This window comes from Cavia porcellus, unplaced genomic scaffold (assembly GCF_034190915.1).
Source record: "Cavia porcellus strain 051 isolate PalLab524CR breed Dunkin Hartley unplaced genomic scaffold, mCavPor4.1 scaffold_4, whole genome shotgun sequence".
Lineage (NCBI taxonomy): Eukaryota > Metazoa > Chordata > Mammalia > Rodentia > Caviidae > Cavia > Cavia porcellus.
The window spans coordinates 9,915,269-9,933,799 of NW_026947487.1; the positions used below are offsets into that span (position 1 = coordinate 9,915,269).

Consider the following 18,531-nt stretch of genomic DNA (forward strand, 5'->3'; position numbering starts at 1 on the left):
CTTCCACTCTATTCTCCTGCCCAGCTCCACATGGAGAAATCAAGGCCTCTGGAGGCCTCAGGCTAAGAAGCGGGGATCTGAAGCTGGCTGGAAGGATTCTTGTGTCCTATGCTGGGAACCCTGATAATCGCATTTTCTTCCAGCCTGCAGTGTGATCCACAAGCTGTTTGCTTGACTCAGAGCAGCTCGATTCCGATTTGGAGCTCAGGGACAATCCACACACCCCTGCTATTGTTAGAAACACTTAGAAATGTTTCCCCTTTACCCCAACTCCCCCGGCCCACCCTGTTGCTGCCAGGGCCTGCTCTAACAGCTGGAAGACATTTCTCCTTCATCTGCTCTGTCCAGGCTTTCACTAAGCCCGATCAATTTTGCCTTTGAAATTTCTTTTGTGCCGGTCCTCTCTCCTTCCCACTGCTAATCCCTGGGGCCTGGCACTCACCCCTGCACACCTGAGCAGCCCCGGGAACCTCTTGGCAGAGTTCCCTGGCTTGGCCTCTGCACCTTCCTTGCGTTGTGCTCAGCCAAGCCGCATTGGGCTTTCTCAAGCTCTGCATTTAGGAGGCCTCAGCTCGAAGCCCGCAGGCCTTCTAGGGGCGCTGGCATTGTTCCCCAGTGACTGTGGCTCCCTATACCTGTAACTTCTTCCAGCACTGGGGGCTGTGTTCGTTTTCTGTGGCTACTGCCACACATTCTGCTCAAAATAGCAGCAGTTGATTCTGTTCCAGTTCTGGGTGTCAGGAATCTGAGCTAACTCTTAGGGGCCTCGTGTAAGGTGTCAGCAGAGTTGTGCATTCTGGGGGCTCCTGGAGAGCACTATCGCCAGCTTCTTCCTGCTTCTGGTGATTGCTGACATTCCTTGGCTGGTGGTCACATTACTCTGCTCTTGGCCTCCAGTGTCACACCACCTTCTCTTTTCTGTAAAATCCAGACTCCCCTGTGTCTGTCTATAGAGACACTCAGTGGCTACATTTGGAGTCTTGATTGTAGCCTGAAGTCTAGGAAGCATTTCCAAGGTGTAACTCATAGCTTTACATCTGCTGCCTTAAACTTGGGCCCTTCCCTAGTTCGGCTGACCGTATGCCCCCTGCAGGCACCACTCTCAAAACTTTACCAGTAACTGGGTATTTGTGTGTTGTTTTCCAGGTGGACATTCCCTGAGGATAAAGATCTCCCCTCACACCTGTCACTCTGGTCACACCTGGTCTCCTGTGGCTGGGGCAAATGGAACTTGGGGTCTGGTAGGTATTTAGACTACGTTTATTGCCAGCCAGAGCTTTCATTTACCTCTTTGATGACTTTTGTCTCACTTTTGTAACACACACTCACACTATCATTGATTAATAACCCTATTTAACTTGTCTCAAATCCTAGCTTTGAGGATTAATACCATTTGCATCTGTATTATGAATAGAAAGCTCGTATTAGTTATAAATAGCACATGACTGCCAAAATAAAGATACTATAAATAAAACAATGTTATTCACCTAAAATTTAAAGAATGACGTGTAGACTGGTAAAAATTGAGTGGCTTCACGAAGTCAAATTGATTCACAAAAACAAGAACTTTTATGAGAAAAACAGAATGGTCTCTGAATGGTCTTTGAATTGTCTCCATAAACTAATATTAACATGATGTCACTCCAGTAGAGATGATCACACATTTCTTTGTGACTTAATAACAGTTTTTAGTTTTGATGATAACTCAGAGTCCCATCTCCCATGTGCTCATAGTTGGAAAGAACACCTTACCACTCCCCAGATGGTAACGTTTTAGAAATTAAAATATTTATTATGTATTTTGGGTCCATGTGAGAATGTATATGTATTTATAAATGCATCATGAGATTTCTAAACCATCTGAGGAACAATAATAATAACTGATCTCCGCCTAGCCCTTCATTTCCTCTGTAGCTAAAAAGCATTCTGAATTCACTTCTATCTTAAAGACAGCCCAACTACTCATGATGTTCTTATGCAAGTTATCGTTTAGATATGCTTGACTCAGAGTTTCATGATGATACTCTTGTTCTTTGGTGTCTTCTGGAGAGAGCAGGTAAGTGGGTGTGGGGTTTGTACTTGCGGTGGGGCAGGTTCCAACTGCACATGACCATCTGGGGGAATCTCTGTGAGGTAGGAAGGTGCCCCCCACCTCTGTTCTGCTCAGGTCAATTGGTTTGTACCTCCAGCCCAGGGATGGGAGTTAAAGGGGAGGTAAAATCAGAGGCTTATTCTGTATCCTGTGCAGAAGAGAGCTAGGCCCCTTCCTTGCAAGGTTAGCCCTTGGCTGGTGTTTGAGAATTTGACATCCCCTCTGTTCCCTAAAGAGTGGCTCACTGTACCTAACCTATCCCAACAGTGCCTATGTGACAGCTTTCCATGCTCCTGATAAAACCCAGGGCGCCAGGTCTAAGGGGCTGCCATGTATAAACACTGTATCTGTGTTCTCACACCCCACTGCCAGGGGAAGTAAGGACGTCCTGTTTGAGTCCCTGGGAGAGGACTGTTTGGGTCTTGATTTTTATTTGTGCAGTGTGAGGGATGAAAGAGAAAGAATTTTGGGTGCTTGTTCCCGATTTCTCTGAACTTGGCCCCAAGTGCTCTTCTCTTGCTGATCCCCTTTGTATCCTTCTGCTGGTGTAAGTCATACGCACCAGTAGCACACATGACGAGTCCCTGGAGGCCTTTAGCAAAATATCAAATTTGAGAGGGCCAAGGACTTCCCGAGCCCTGCAAATCCTGTGTTCCTGCATCACTATGGGACCCCGAACCTTGACTTTGTGCTTTTATACTTTAGGGGACCCTGCATATATTACACACACACACACACACACACACACACACTCACTCACACATGCCATGTAGACCCCTCTGCCACTTGAGACATAAGGCTCTTGGAGGACTGGGATGATCTGTAACCCTAAAGACGGCTCCGCCCCGGGAAACCCTCTGCACACGCCTGGCCGTGGGTCAAGGAAGACCTTTGTGACACCTATTTCCGGCAGCATCAGAGATAAACCCTGCTTCCAGAAGCAGGGAGGGTTTGAGCAGAGGTGCTGGGGCCAGAGAAAAAGCAAATTAATTAACTTGTCAAATCTTTCCTCCAAGCTTGACTGAAACAGTCTTATGTAACGAATTATTGTTTCCCAGTTGTGCCAAACGTTCATCTTCTTGCTTCTCTTCATGTTCCAATTCCTGTTTCTGGAGCTAAGATTAACACAGCATTCACAACGCCTGCCCAGAGATGCGGGAGCATGTTTTCCAACAGTGAAAGATTCATATTACTCTTAACTTTCTAGATATACAGCTCAAGACAGTGAAGTGTACTTTTCTGATCCTTCACATTTGCAACAAATCAGCATTGAATGCTAAAACTGTAGGTTGTTTTGTCCAAAAATATAACATATTTCATTAAATTTTTAAGAATTTCAGTTAAAAAGTTTCAGTGAAGTGGCTTTGATTAAAAATTTTGACATTTATTAATCATAATTTGTGTTTTGCTTTTTAATTTTTTGTCCATTTGGAATATTTTAGAAGAAAAATAACTTACTGAGATCACATTTTAAAATATTTTTAATTTTTTCAATTTTTACTTGTAGTTTAAGGAATTTAAAAAATGAAAACATTGATTTATTCCCTATGGATGCAATTATATTTTACTTTTAAATCCTTAGACAGTTACTGGTGATAGAAGAAAACTTTGTGAAGATGAACACAGTTGAAGATTTTGCTAAACTGAAGGCAAAAAAATTATGAACTCAGGAAATCAATATAAAATAGTACATAGAATATCACTCTATTCTATTATCTATCCAAACATCAACAGCCCAACCATGGACCACCCACACATCCACAGTGACAAGTGAATTCATCTCTGATATTAAGACTTCCAGTCATATAAAAACCACAGTTTAATTCATGCTTTAAAGCTGCATGGATAATACTTGGGTACACGCAGAGGCAGAGAGCACTGTGTGTTAGGAGGTGACCACCTGGCCTCTGTGCCCTGACAGCTGTGCTTCCCACTGCCAGGTGCAGCCCTGGTGGCCTCTGCCAACATCAGACAAGCCTGCTTCCTTCCTAATAACGCTATGCCATGACACGACATGGTTCATGCTATGGGGAGCATTGGCATAGATGATCCTGGGGATGTGTGGACCTTAGGGAAGGCCACACCACAGCCAGAGGACAGAAAAATCCAGGAGCCTCCCAAGGACCTTTGGTGTGAGGCTGGAGACGGCTTCCCGTCCCCACCATGAGGTCCAGGCTGGCAGACACAGTTGTTCAGGAACAGGCTGGTGCTTGGAAGAGGAGGGTAGAATTTGAGTTCTGAAGCTTTCTACCAATTTCACTGTAAACAAAGATTTCTCTTAAGCCTCTGCTTCTCTCTCTCTCTCTCTCTCTCTCTCTCTCTCTCTCCCTCTGTGTGTGTGTGTGTGTGTGTGTGTGTGTGTGTGTGTGTGTGATACTGGGAATTAGATCCAGACCTTTCAGACAGAGCTATGTCTCCAGTCGGTTTTGAGAGACCAGGTCTCATTAGTTACCCAGGCTGGTTTCAAACTTCCGTTCCTCCTGCCTCAGCCTCTCAGAATGCCAGGGTTGCAAGTATGTGCCCCAGCACTGGCTTCACTTGGATTCTTTGATATTATTTTCTCTACTCGTGTAAAATGGGAATACTGATTCTTGCTTTCAGGGTTGCTGTGAAAACCGAAGGTGTGGGGTTCATGGGGTACCCCGATGTGTGTGGACAGGGAAATTGGGGACTATAGACTCATCCTAGTGGTCAGTAGGAGCATGTAGAACTCGGCATGTGAAGCCTGCTTATGCTCTTCCTGTTTTCTAGGCCCTGAACGCCCAGGGGTCTCTGGAAGCCTGCTTGTGCTCACGCCAGGTCAGAGCACCTGCTTCCTTCTCCATGTCAGGCTGTGAGTGATTTACAGCCAGGCTGGGCATGTGTGGGAGGTCTCCTTACCTGTAAGTTATTCCACTGGTAATTAGATTTCTTTCTATTGTGGAAAGCCAGCAGGTGTAAATCCTCAGGAACCTGGGAGCAGATGATATAAGGGTCACTTGAGCCCCCATGCTGCCTAAAATGCATCTTCCAGGAAAATGATTTCTCTGGGCACATAAGTTACCACAATCCCAGGGCAACCATAGCTCAGACCCTGGCCATTCCTGTAATGCTGTGTACGAGTGATGTATGTTCTGGGCTCCCTCGCAGCTGCCTGCCCTGCTCTGCACTGTGGTTAGGAGCTGCACCCGCACCCATGCCACGAGGGGCAATAATCGGGAAGGGAAGGCAGAGCAGCAAATATGTGCCCCCCACCCCTTTTTCCTCCCCAGTGGCTTCCCCAGGGCAAGGCTGACTTAAGAGATTCTTAGGTCTTGCGGTGAGCCACCTGCAGGCCAAAGACACTGCAACCTGGAACAAATATCTATCCATGTGTGCAGAGACCGATTTAGATACACATGACACGCCACACACAATAAAAATTCAGATGGATTTCAAGATTTGTGCACTAAATACCAAAATAATGAATTAAAAGTAATGCAAAATTATGTTTCTCTATATATCTATCTGTCTGTTTGTTGGTCTTGGGGTAGAGGCCTTTCTAAGTCTGGCAACCAACCCAGAAGGCCCAGGAAAACATTGGCAGATTGGACCTCTTAAAAATTAAAAACACAACAGAATAAAAGTCTATTGTCAAAGACACTATAAATAAACCAGAACAAAAATGACGGCCTAGGAGGAAGTACTAACTGCATATTCTAGCAGGAAAACAATGAGTATCTCCACCATAGGACGTGGGCCTCTAAATCCATCAGAAACAGCAAAAATAGGCAGATGGGCCACACACACGTGTGAGTCCATCCACCCTTGCACTCTACAGATGAATGGCTCATTACAGTGGAAAAATATCAAGATAATCAGCTTCATTAGTAATATACGGCATTTAAGTGACAGTACCAATATGGCATTATTTTTATTTTTGCCTGCCCAGTGAAAATGAATGACAACCTTTAGAACCGGGGAATGAACGAACAGACCTGCATTTATGGCTGGTAGGAAGGTAAACCACCGGCACCTTATGGAAAGTAAATTGGCAATAGATATGTGCACTTAATGTGCTTATCCAATAACATGGAGATCTCTCCTTTAGGAGCCTATAGAGTGCATGAATGTGTAAAGATGTACAGACGAGGGCTTTCATTGTGTCACTCTAATGAGACCCATCTTTGTAAACATTTACACTTCTATAAGAACATAGGTTTAATAAATTTAAGGTGCATTCATATAGCAGAATTGCTGGAGGGCTCAAAGAAGAAAAACCAAGGTAAATCTGGGTAAGCCCAGCTAACATGTTTTTGAGCATTTGTTATGTGCTAGGCATTGTTCTGAATGCTTTTTATATGTGACCTTATTTAGTCCTCTCAACAACTATATAAAGCAGGCAGCATTGTCATTATCCGCATGGCACAGAAGAGGCACGAGGAAGTCACTCGCTTGTACACGGTCACGCAGGTGGTGAGAAGGGAGGTGGGGAGTTCCACTACATAGTGAGGTTCCCAAGGCATGGGCTTGGAAGGGATCCACCAACGAAGCTGAAATGTTAAGCAGCAAAAAAGCAAGTTGCAGAAAGATGTGGCACAACTGTGCTTTGATTAAATATATATGACTGTGTGCAATATATTGTCTCTCTATATATGTTTGCATTCTCATAATTACATATGGGTTAATTTGATGGTGGTGAGTGAGCGGCTGTGGGAGTACATTTATTTATTTACTTGCAAAAACATGGTGAGGTTACAAAAAAATAAAAGTAGCTGCTCAGTTCCCTGCTGTTTTTGTTTTTATTTATTTTTTTAATTACCAAGCCCACTTGATTTGCATGGAATAAGAATGACCTCATCTGCTAACAAATATATATCCCTGCAAATAACACTGCTTCATGCCAGAAACAAAAATCCCCATTTGGGAACACTGCTCAGCTACTCTTTAGCAGTAGATAAATTAGTTCGAGGAAAGGCTTTAAAAATGCTGGCAAAGTCGTACACTGTCATTATAGAAAACACGGTGATGTGACCACAGAGGGAGATAGGCCGTCTTGCTCATGTAACATTTGCTTGTCTCTCTCTTTCCTTCATGGCATCCTCCTCTACTTCCCAAAATCTGGAGAGCAAGCCTGGTCAGAGGTGGAGACACATATAGATAAAATCCCCAACTTCACCAGGTGACCACGCAGTGCTGATTCCAGAAGGAGCCTCATCCGTGTGCAGGTGGCTGGAGTCACAGAGTCACAGAGCGACAGCCACTGGGCTCAGCAGACACCTGGGGCTCGTGGACCACCCAGTGCCAGCTGGTGGAATTGCAGAGCCTTCCGTACATCCAGCTGCAGAGATGAGTGCCCAGGTGAGCGCCCAGGTGAGCAGGCAGCAAGTGACCAGGCCTCCGGGGGCCACAGTGGGCCATGTGAGCTGCATCAGGTAGCTTGCCCAGGTCTAGCTGAGTGAGTTCCAGCCAGGGCTGATTTTACTCACCATTTGGCAGTGCCTGGAAATGTTTTGAGTTGCTACAGCTGAGTAGGGGTGCTGCTGGTATGCGGGCACCGATGCAGAGATGCTAAACATCCTACAGTGCCAAGCCCATCATAAAGAGCTATCTGGGTTCAACTCTCACTCGTATTGAAATCTCAAAACCTTCCTAGACTAAATCCCTCTGATTGGCCTTGCAGCAGAGGGCAGTGTCCCCGGGGTCCCGCACTGAAAGTCCCCCAGCTGGTGTGCTCCTCCTACGCCATACTTTCCCCCAAGTCAGCGTGGGGGAGCCTGCTGGCCTGTGCTTCTCAGGGGCTGGAATGAAGTGCAATACCCATTAATGCTGAGGCGATGCTTGATACGGAAAAAGTGCTTCCTATGACGCTTGACTTCAATACAGGTTGGAGGTTTTGCACCCCCACTCCTCAGTTTTGGGGCAGGGACAGGGTGAGGAGGTAGGGGAGTGGGAGGAGGCCCACACCTGCTTCTCATTCTTTCTCGAAATGAGTTACTTGTCATAAAACTCTCCATGGGCTCCCCTTTGATCAGCACTGAAGATTCAAACTCTTCATGCTGTTCCAAGCTGCACTGATCAAATCCTCCTCCACCAGCTGTCAAGGCAAACGAGCTCTTTCTCCCAACGACAGAGAACTGATGTTGGTGGACTTGGCCCCGGCTAGGCTACCAGGAGTCCAGAGGGGTTACATGTGGGCTTCAGGTACCTGAAAAATACGAGGGCGGAGGGAGGAGGGTAGGCTGCCAGAGTCGCCCAGGGAGATGAATGGAAACCGTGTGTTCGGCACTTTGCACACGGGGTTTCTCTCATTTCTCACGGCAGCTCCTTGCAGCAGATTTTGTGATCATCTTTACTTTTCAGAGGAGAAATGTTAATACTTCACAATGGAGCCATAATTCACACGTCTCCTTGGCAGGTGGCTCTGAACCACTGGTGGTATATGACTGACTGTCCCATTGGGTGGCGAGGGACAGTCTCTTTGGGTGGGGCCAGACATCCAGGCGTGCATGTACCACTGGTGTTGCATGCAGGTGGGACCATGTAACCTGGCCAAGCTCATGGGACCAGGAAATCAAGAGAACTGGGACTCAACCCTGGGTTTGCCACAGTCCTGGGCAGGCACTTTGGTGTTTGCTGGGCTTCTGGGAAGGGTATGGGGAGTTTTTGGAGGCATGTGAATTCAAGGGGAAATGTGAGCTAAACGAGGGTAGGAGGACTGGGGGTTTGGGGGTAAGTCCTGGGTTACTGACACTGTCCTCATGCCTAAGAGAAGACAGATTCAGGTGAGGGGGGCTGGGAGATCTTTGAACACTGAGAGCATGAGTGGGGGCAGGAGAGGGCGGGGATGCGCAAGCATGGGCAGTGGCTGAGAAGGCTGTGGACCACGCAGGAGGGAGGCCGCACCAAGCACATGTGCTCTGGGTCAGGAAGTGTCAGCGTGTGACCCCGGGGGCATCGTCCTGTCCACATCACGGTAGTCTCTGGCTGGATGTATTCCAGAGTACTGAGGCTGTGGCAGAGGAAAGAGATTCCTCCTCGGAAGGAGGAGGCCTGAAGGGCAGAGGGAAAGAGAGAAAACTGGGTTTGAAGCCTGAAGACAGCAGTTGGTTCTAGTATGTAGCTCCTCCCTTTCCAGTCCCGCAGGTTTGGCTGGAGGGAGATGGAGCAGGGGAAATGAAACACAAGCCATCCAGGAACAGGAGGGTGCAATTCAGTTTCTAGCAGCCACCAGCAGAAAGTGCAGGAGAGAACACGAGCAGAAATAGGCGTGTGTATGTGTGTGTGTGTGTGTGTGTGTGTGGTGTGAATTACAGCACACAATAGGTGGGGAGAGGCCTAGGGCAGCAGGCAGACGGAGGGTGTCTAATCACGGGGCAGTGGGCAGCAGTAGGTCCAGGCTGAAGAGTATACATTACAGCCAAGGGACAAAACTGCAGGTGTGGGCTCATGGGGCCATGGGAAAGTGGCCAGAGACAGGAGCCTGTCCAGGGGAAGCAGATGAGGGGGGAGAGACCAGTGCCCATGACGTGGGGACTGTGTTCTAGCAGTGAGAGTCCTCTCTCCCCGTCTCTGCCTCTCTCGTAGTCACATGAGCACACTTGTGCATGCATCCTCTTTTTCTTTTGAAACAGGAAAGATACTGGGTAGAATCACCAGGAAGAAGAGCGCTCAGTCCTTTAGAGGGACAGGAACAAATCCCAGGACCATAGACAAACTCACATCCTAGAGCCACGCAGTGAGGACGCCACTGCTGGCATCTGGCTGCATCCTGGATGCTGCTCGCTGGCTCTGTCACTGTGCAGCTGCTGAGCCCTGGCTGCTGCTGACATGAGAATCAAGAAGCTTTTCAAAGACCTGGCACTCCTCCTCAGGGAGTCTCCCAGGTGACATGGTCCCAAAGTGTCCAGCTGGATAGGTGGGACCAGCTAGATACAGCCTTGGATTTGGGCTTATTATTGGAAACAAGAGGCACAGTTGTGGCCAACTCTTGTGCTAGTTGGGTGCAGACCAGGAATTTCAAGCTCTCATTTTACCCTGGAACAGGGCACTCCTTTCTCCAGATTCCCTTACAGACTTAGGGGAATCACAATGCTCCAGCGAGCATGGTGGGTCAGATCCAGTTCTCTTTAATTCTACAGAGACCAGGTCCAAGAAGCAGGTTGACCAAATGCACACTGGTAGGAGGGAGGAGAAGGAAACCCAAGGGCTAAGGTGGGAACCTTCCAGCTGCAGATCCCTGGACTTAGTTTGTTCACTCTGGGCATGGATGTATTTGCTCTGGGCTATGGATTCAAGGCATAGCAAGAGCCCACCTGGAAGAGCATTTGGGGGTGGCCTCAGTCAGTTCCTAGAAGATGCCAGAGTGCAAGCAACACATAAAAGCTCACAGAAACCACAGCCTATGCAGCCTTGGGAAGGGTGGACTTTCTGGTCCTTCATTTTTGGGCCTGACCTTAGACTGCCAGCCTGAAATTGCAAATGTGACTTCAGGGACTGGGTGTGGGGCATGGGACACAGAGCCCTGCCTGGCTGAGGAGAACTGGCTGTTGTGAGATAGAGCAAGGAAGAGGATTTCTTGGGGCTCAGCAGGGTGGGATCACCTCAGAGAGTGTGTATGTGTGTTTGTGTGTGCTTAGGAGTATGTTTGTGTATTGTGTTTGTATATGCATATGTACAAGAATTTCTGTGCGTGCATGTGTGTGTGTATACTGTGTGTGAAAACATGCTTGTACACATACACACATGCATGTGTACATGAGCATGTGTTGTGCATTCATTTATATGCATGCATGCGTCTGCACATGTGTATTGTTTGTGCCTACATGTGTGCATATCTGTACATGTGTGCACGTCTATATATGCAATTGTGTATGTATTTGTGCATTGTGTGTGTGCACTTGTGAACACATCTGTGTGTGCACGTGTGCGATGCCTACGTGTGTGGTGGTCAGGGCAGAGCCGAGGCCAGCCCTCCTGCTGTGTGTTTCCTGTTCGTACCCTCTGGGGGAGAAAGGCTATTTCTCTCAATGACTCCATGGAACTGCAGAAAACACGTTTGCACAGAACAAAGCCAAAGCCTCTAAAGTTCTTTTCTGTCTGTGATTCTAGAAAATTACCCTCCCTTTCATCTGCTTCTTACATTCATGACTTGTCTGTGTCACGGTCTTTTTTCATCTCTTGGCATTTCAGTTCTCGTTCGTTCTCTTTTGTCTGTCTGTCCAGCTGGTTTATTTTTTGTCTTTGCAGGGTCTGGCAGCCCTACCTCATCTGTCTCTCCCGCTGCCTTGGCCCAGTTCTCCATCAGTCTGTCACTTTTCTCTGTCCTGGCTCAGGCTGAACAGAGTAGCTGTCAGGGCCATCTCTCCAGAGAAAAAGTGTTTGAACTCCAAATGATCTGGCTTCCTTTTTCATCCAGCGCAGCTTTGAACTTTTGTTGCAGCTAGGGGACATTTGGGAGCTGGCGGGGACATGCTCTGGGCCCCAGCCTCAGCACTTCGAGCTGCCTGCCTTCTCCTGACTTGGAGTGATCCCGTCAACTGGTCTTACAAATTGGGATCGCTCCCTCCATGCAGGCTTTGGTGACAGCCAACAGATGGCAGGGACTGGTTTTTATAGTAACTCATTAACCTCTTGCCACCCCACAATTAAGAAAGCATTTAATTGCTTTTTCTCAAGCCATCCTATGAGTGATTTGGGCAGCTTGTGTTCATCATGTGAACCAATCAGCAACTAGAGCTTAAGGGACAGCAAAGCATTGCAGGCCCAGAGGCAGTAAGAACCCAGCAGCCCTTTGGGGGCCTTTAGGGAGAGGTGCCTAGCTCCGAATCTTCTCTACCCCACGGGGTTCCTCTTAGGATGCTGAATTCTTGCATTCATTCAGAATGCACTTGGGAGATTGTCTAGGCCACAGGTCTCCCTTTCAGATTTACCAGTTGGAAGGAACAAGACCAGATGGGTTAGGAGGGTGGCCCAAGGGTACATGGCAAATTCCCGGCAGAACCTGTGTTTCAGTCTGCCTCCTGCTCCTTTCCCTCTTGCTGAGCACTGGCTGCCTCTTGCTTTGCTAGCTCCATGGGAGGCTGTGTTTGCGGAACACCAGAAGCGGCATTCACACCCTGGAGAGCCTGGTGGAACACAGTGCCCATCAGCAGCTCAGGGCCTCTGTGGATGGACAGCCCAACCCCTGCCAGCCAGCATACGTGCAAAACCTTAGGGGCCCAGCCTCCTGTCTCTTTGTGGCACTGAGAGGTCACTGAAGGCACAGTTGTGTGGTCTTAATGCTCCAGCCTGCAGCAGAGCTCTCACTGGCTTGGCTTAGGTGCCAGCTCACTGTGCCTACTCCAGAGAAACGCAGCCCCCAAGCCCAGCCTTCCTTCTAGCTCGAAGCAGAGCCCCACTGGGCCTCTGAAAGACAGTAGAGAGGAGGCTCTTCCTCCCCTTCCCTGGGCACCCCTGCATTCATGTCCCTGTTTAGTAACCTCCAGGAACAAGTTCCTGCTGTTTCCATCAGGGTGGACATGTAGGTCTACTGCCCTGGTCTTTTTAGTATGGTTCATCTCAGCACATGACAGAAGTGCACTCGAAAGGAACATGTATTCTGAGGGTATTGCATAGAATGTTCCGTAAATGTCCATTAGATGAAATTGACCCACGGTGTTTGATACAGATCCTCACTGATCTTCCATAAACTTGCAACTTTGGGCTTAGGTAGTTCTTCATTCAATTCTATCAGTGTTTCTTTTATTTGTGAATAGGTTTATCTTCTTTATCATGAAGCAATGTCCTTCTTTGTTTCAGGGAGTATTCCTTATTCAAGTTTTAAATTATTTTAAGTGATCTTTCTCTGAATTACTTATTGCATGGTATGCTTTTTCCCATCCTTCTTTTTTTTTTGTCTTTTTCGTTTTTATCGGTACCAGGGATCGAACTCACGACTACCTGCTTGCAAGGCAGGTGCTTATGCCGCTGAGCTAAATCCCCAGCCCCCCATCCTTCTAATTTTAAGGTGTCTGTTTTTATTTCTAAAGTTAATTTCTTACAGACAGATAGGTGAGCTTCTACTTTTTATCTAGTCCAGTATTCCTTGCCTTTTATTTGGAATGTTTAGATTATTTATATGTAATATAATTATCCATATGGTGGATTTAGAATCTTGGATATTGCTGTTCCTGTTCTAGTCTCTCTTCTTTTTTCTTTTTCAGGCGTTCCTTTTCCTCTCCATCTCTGCATTCTTTTGAGTTAACTGAATACATTTTATAATTACATTTTCTCTCTAACATTAGTTTCCTGTTTATAGTGTTTTTGTTTTATATCTTAGCCATTGAATCAAACTTAAAATATGCATCTTGGCATCTATTGTGCCCTGCCTTCTACTAATATTGTCCTATTTCATATATAGGGTAAGAATTTTATGCAAGTGTTTTCCCATTTCCCCTACTCCATCCTTTGTGCTATTAGTTTTTGTATTTTACTTTCACATGCATTACAACCACACAATACATGGTCACTACTTTTGCTTTAAACAGAAAAAATGTGTTTTTAAAATTTCTATTTTGAAACAATTTTGGACTTACAGAGAAATTACAGAGTACAGAGTCCACCTTTCCTTTTTTTTTTTTTCGTGGAACCAGGGATCAAACTCACAACCTTGTGCTTGCCAAGCGGGTTCTTATGCTGCTCAGCTAAATCCCCAGCCCTCCACTTTCCCTCTTTATTCAGATTTCCCCAGTGTCCATTTACACAACCAGAGTATAGTTATCAAAACAAGGAAATTAACATTGGCACAAAATTACTTACTAAATTATAGGGCTCATTCAAATGCCACCAAGTTTTCTCATCTCTATAAGCTTTTTATTTTTCCCTTACCTTTTTATCATCCTGTTATTCTGACAAATGTTAGTTGCTTTTGAGAATGCTTGCCAATCTAAGTTTCTGACACATTCTCACGATTGTGGTATTCTTGCCTAAAATGCATGATTTTATACACAGCAGATCTGACGCTGTGGTGTTTCCTAGTGCATACTACCTGTGAATATATAACATGGAAATGTCTTACAGTGGCAATGTTAACCTTAGTCATTTGTTTAAGGTGACTTCTGCTGTGTTCCTCCACTGTCAAGTTGCTATTCCCTCTCTTTGGAATTGAATATCTTTGGGAAGAAATTTTGAGAATGTGCTAATACCCTGTTTACCTTCAAATTTTCACCAACTCACTTCAGTATCCATTGATAGATCCTGTTCTCATTGCTATAGAGTTTCCTTTTTGTGAATTGGCATTTCCCTGGTATTGTCTACTTCTGTTTGTTTATTTATTTGTTTATTTATTTATGAGACAGGGTCTCTCTATGTAGCTCAGGCTGGCCTCAAACCCACAGCGATCCTTCTGCCTCAGGCTCCTGAGTGCTAGGATTACAGGCCTGTACCATCCTGCCTGGTTCATATTTATTTACTTACTTTATTTACAATGTTAGGGGACAAACTCAGGGCTTCTTGCATGCTAGGTAAGTGCTCTACTACTGAGCTACACCTCCAACCCTTTACGTTTATTGGTCAGAGTTACTATGTATAGATTTTTCAGCATACTAGTATGGACTCATAAATAGTCTTGTTAGGAATTATAATCCAATGCTGTAGTTACTGATCTCAAATTGCTCCAGTGTGAGCTATTGGGAGCTTTCTTCTGTTGGCTCCTGTTCCCTTCTTGATAATCTCTCATCTTTTTTCAAGCATTTGCTTCTTGTATACGTCACTCCAAGATGTTCCAGGCTTCCCCTGTGGTTACCTTCCACCCTATCGGGTCAATCTTTAGCCAGCGAGCGCTGATTTCTTTGACAGGAGTTGCTACGTGGAATTCAAGATCTAGTTGCTGGCTGTGTTCATGGGTACCAGTGAGGTGGGGAGCGATTCCCTTCCCAGTGTACTCTGCTCTGGCCCCTTTTCAGGATTTCCAAAGTGGTGTTGACTGATACTTAGACACCTTCTTCGGTGTTCTTCTGTACTTCCTGTGGGTTTTCTTTGTGTACTTTTTCTTTCTACACAGGAGTGAGATCAAATGCTAGCATTTGAGAATTTTTGTTCAAAGTTATCTGCAAGTGCAGTACTTTGTCTTTGAGCTATATTAATCATCAGGGTTTTGTGTAAAACCCATTTCTCTCTGTTTTTCTTCTTGTGGTTTGCTGAAGACATTCTGGGAGAGATTTGGCTTGTTCTTTCCTACTTCATATAATTTCCCTTTTGCCCAATTTTTTTTTAATGCTTCTTGAGCTCAGATGACTTGGTAACAAATCCTTTATTCCTGTTTGCCTAACAAAGTGTCTATTTTGCCTTCAGTTTTGAAAGATATTTTTGCTGGGTATAGAGCTCTATATTGAGTTTTTTCTGTTCCATTTTGGTTTGCTTGATTTCTCACAAGAATTTATATTGCTTTGAAGTCTTATAATGCTTTCAAAAGTTCATTGGTCTGATTGGTTTTATTCCTTTTTGTTTGATTTTATTATGTGTGATGGTATAAATAAATTTTTTGAGGAAAATGAGATATTATAGTAGCCATTGTTCATTTCCTGTTATTTGGTTTTGAAGTCCTATAATGCCTTCATTCTTTTGAATGGTTTTATACTATTTTCTTATGTTTGATATTATTGTGTGTGAAGGTATGCTCATTTATGTTGAAGAAAAGAGACATTGTGGTAGCTACTGTTGATATCAGGCTGTCTGGTTGTGAAGTGCTGTGTTGCTTGCATTGTTCTGTTCTGATTTGCTTTGTTCTGTTCTCTTTTATTTTATTCTCTTTAAAATAAAATTTTAAAAAAGAATTGTATTGCCACTTTTACTTTGTTTCTCTGTAATACATTTTTAATTGATACGTATCTATGTCACAAATCTGATGTAATGTGTCTTGTAGTTTTATTCACGTTTCTTTTTTATTCCTTGTAGTTCATTGCTGCTCTTCGATGCATAAGCTTATAGTTTTGAAATCAAGCTTTGAAGACGGTTTGCCACTATTTCCTTAAATATTTGCTTTCCCTTCTGTCTTCTGTCCTTAAGAGATTCAAAATGCATGAATGGCAGACTGTTTATTGTTCCATAGGTCACTGATGCCAGGTTCATTTCTTTTTTTGCACATTCTTTAGAAGTGCATAGTGGTTCTATAGATGAATGGACTTAATTTGGGCAAATGCATGTGACACACTGTAATCTTTTCACACACACACACGCACGTGCTTCATCTCCTTGCTCTCCTCTCGCCCCCATTCTACATTTTTTTAGCTTGTGTTTCAATGAGTATAATGTCATTTGATGATATCTATCTCTCAGTCTCTGCACAAGCTAAGTCTTCTTTCCACAGAGCTGGAATCCATCCTAGTCACTGACCCTGATTTCACCTTTTAGACTGATGGAGAGTCCACCTTTATGCAATTATGGGAACCTATATATTTTCTCGGGTTTCTCCATGCAGTTAGTCCTTCTGTCTAATCTCGGGAAGAGAAGAAGATACCATAGCTGTAGAGAGCTTAGAGTGCGCAGAGGAGGGAGACCCTGGAGGGAGACCCTGGAGTGGGATCTCAACCATGCCCCTCCCTGGGTGACATCCGCAGGTAAGGCAACCTCTCTCTGCCTCAGAGGTTTCTTGTGCACAGCGACTACCTCCTAGGGTGGTGGCAAGAATGGCTGTGTGACTTAGGAACTGTGATGTGCCCAGGACAGTGCCAGCACACAGTTAGCACTCCGTCAATGCATGTGCATTAATTGTTCTTAAAAAGTGCCTTCCATAATTTTTGCCAGGTGACAGAAAGGACCTGCTGTGATACAAGATGAGAACAGCCTGTGTGGCCTGGTGAGGATGATGAGGGCAAGGATGAAGTCACTGACCTAATTTATCTGTGTTTCCCACATTCTGCTTTTGTAACCTGTATGCTGACCACGTGGCTGTCCCCAAATTCTCCCACAGTGGAGTCACCTTTGCTATCTAAATAAAAACATGTAGAGAACAAGGCCACACCAGCAAGCAAGCCCAGTCTGGGAACCAGCACCATGCATGGGTGCCGCCACACTGGAACAGACAGACCCCAGCCCCTTCCAGTACTCGGGCTGGCAAACAAGAAGCACCAAATATCCCCACCCCCACCATAAGCAACTAACTTACGCAGAGAAACATGGGCTGTGATGATAGCTACGCAGGTGAAATGCAATTGGATGCCTGTGGTGCTCTGGTGCTTCACTAACACGGCAGGTCTAGGGCCAGTGGTCTGATCATGGGTTCAGAGGCTAGTGGTACAGTGGGACATCTAGGGTGTCTCCTTCTGAGGGTGCAGCCATTGTTGAATCCCTACGGTCTTGCTTTGGAAGTCCTATATCATTTCCATTGTTTGTTGGGTTGAGTTTTATTCTCTTGTTTTATTTGATTATGTTAAATCTGATGGCATGAGCAGCTGTTTCAAAGATAGCAGGCTATATTACGGTAGTCATTTTGGATTTACTATTGGCTTGTTTTGAAGTCCTTTCCTGCATTCATTGTTTTGTTTTTATTGTTTCTATTCTGTTCTGTTCTGATTGATTTTTACTGTGTTGGAAGGTATCTGTAGCTGTCTTGAAGACAGCAAAAGACATTATGATAACTATTGTTGAGTTTGTAATATTTTGAAGTTCTGTATCTTTTATACTGGTTTGTTTTGATTGGTTTTATTCTGTTTTATCCTCTTCAAAATAAAAAAAAATAAAGTAAGTAAAACATGTCAGTTCCCCCCATAGCCAGGTCCCTTCCATCACTGTGTCCTCGAGGCCACCCTGGCTTTGGACTGTTGCGTGATCTGCTGGGGAAGTGTGGACACGGGAATGGGTGTGGCACCAGGAACGTCACAATGAAGACCATTCGTTACCGTTCAGCAGGTCCTGGCCACTCATCCCTGGGAGGCCCAGGGCCTCTCAGCAGCTCTGGTTTCACATTCCTCTTTTCCCCATTTCCTAGGCTGCCTGGAGACTCAGGCCTCCTTCTATCCCTGTGCAAAGTGGCTTCAGCATTGTGAACCAGTTCTGTAAATCAAACATAGCAGCTGGGACCACTGAGGCTTGACGTGTCCCCTTTCTTCCCCCTACCCCAAGATGGGCTTTGCCAGCCTGGCTCCCACTAGCACAAGACTTCCCCAGTGTACGGCATCCAGCCCGTGGAGATTCCAGAATGGAATCTAATCCACACCCCTCCCTGTGTCTGCTAGAAGTTGTTCCATTTCTGCTCGGCCTGGGACTTCCTTCCTTCCTTCCTTCCTTCCTTCCTTCCTTCCTTCCTTCCTTTTTCCTGACCCCCAGAAACTAGCTCACAAGCTGTCTGGTCCAGGAGGCAGAGCTGATCACACAGCTTTGAATTTCACGGCAGGACCCCATTGGGGCCTAACCCACCTGTCACCTGAAGTTAACATCATTCCTAAGCTTGTGTGGTTTGTCACTCCAGCCCGAACGCCCTTTCCCAGAAGTCTCAGGGTGTG

The 18,531-nt window shown here is 45.6% G+C and overlaps 1 long non-coding RNA gene across 4 annotated transcripts in view; it reads left to right on the forward strand.

Annotated features, from left to right (window-relative positions):
- LOC134475656 (uncharacterized) overlaps positions 1–18,531 on the forward strand; it is a 63,125-nt gene that overhangs the window by 34,591 nt on the left and 10,003 nt on the right. For 2 of the 4 annotated variants that reach the window (XR_010046830.1, XR_010046831.1), the window contains exons 2-3: positions 1,147–1,241; positions 4,844–7,411. This is a non-coding gene — a long non-coding RNA (uncharacterized LOC134475656). Of the gene's footprint in view, positions 1–1,146; positions 7,412–18,531 lie in introns of all 4 variants that reach the window. The other 2 variants (XR_010046828.1, XR_010046829.1) reach the window with 1 other exon arrangement.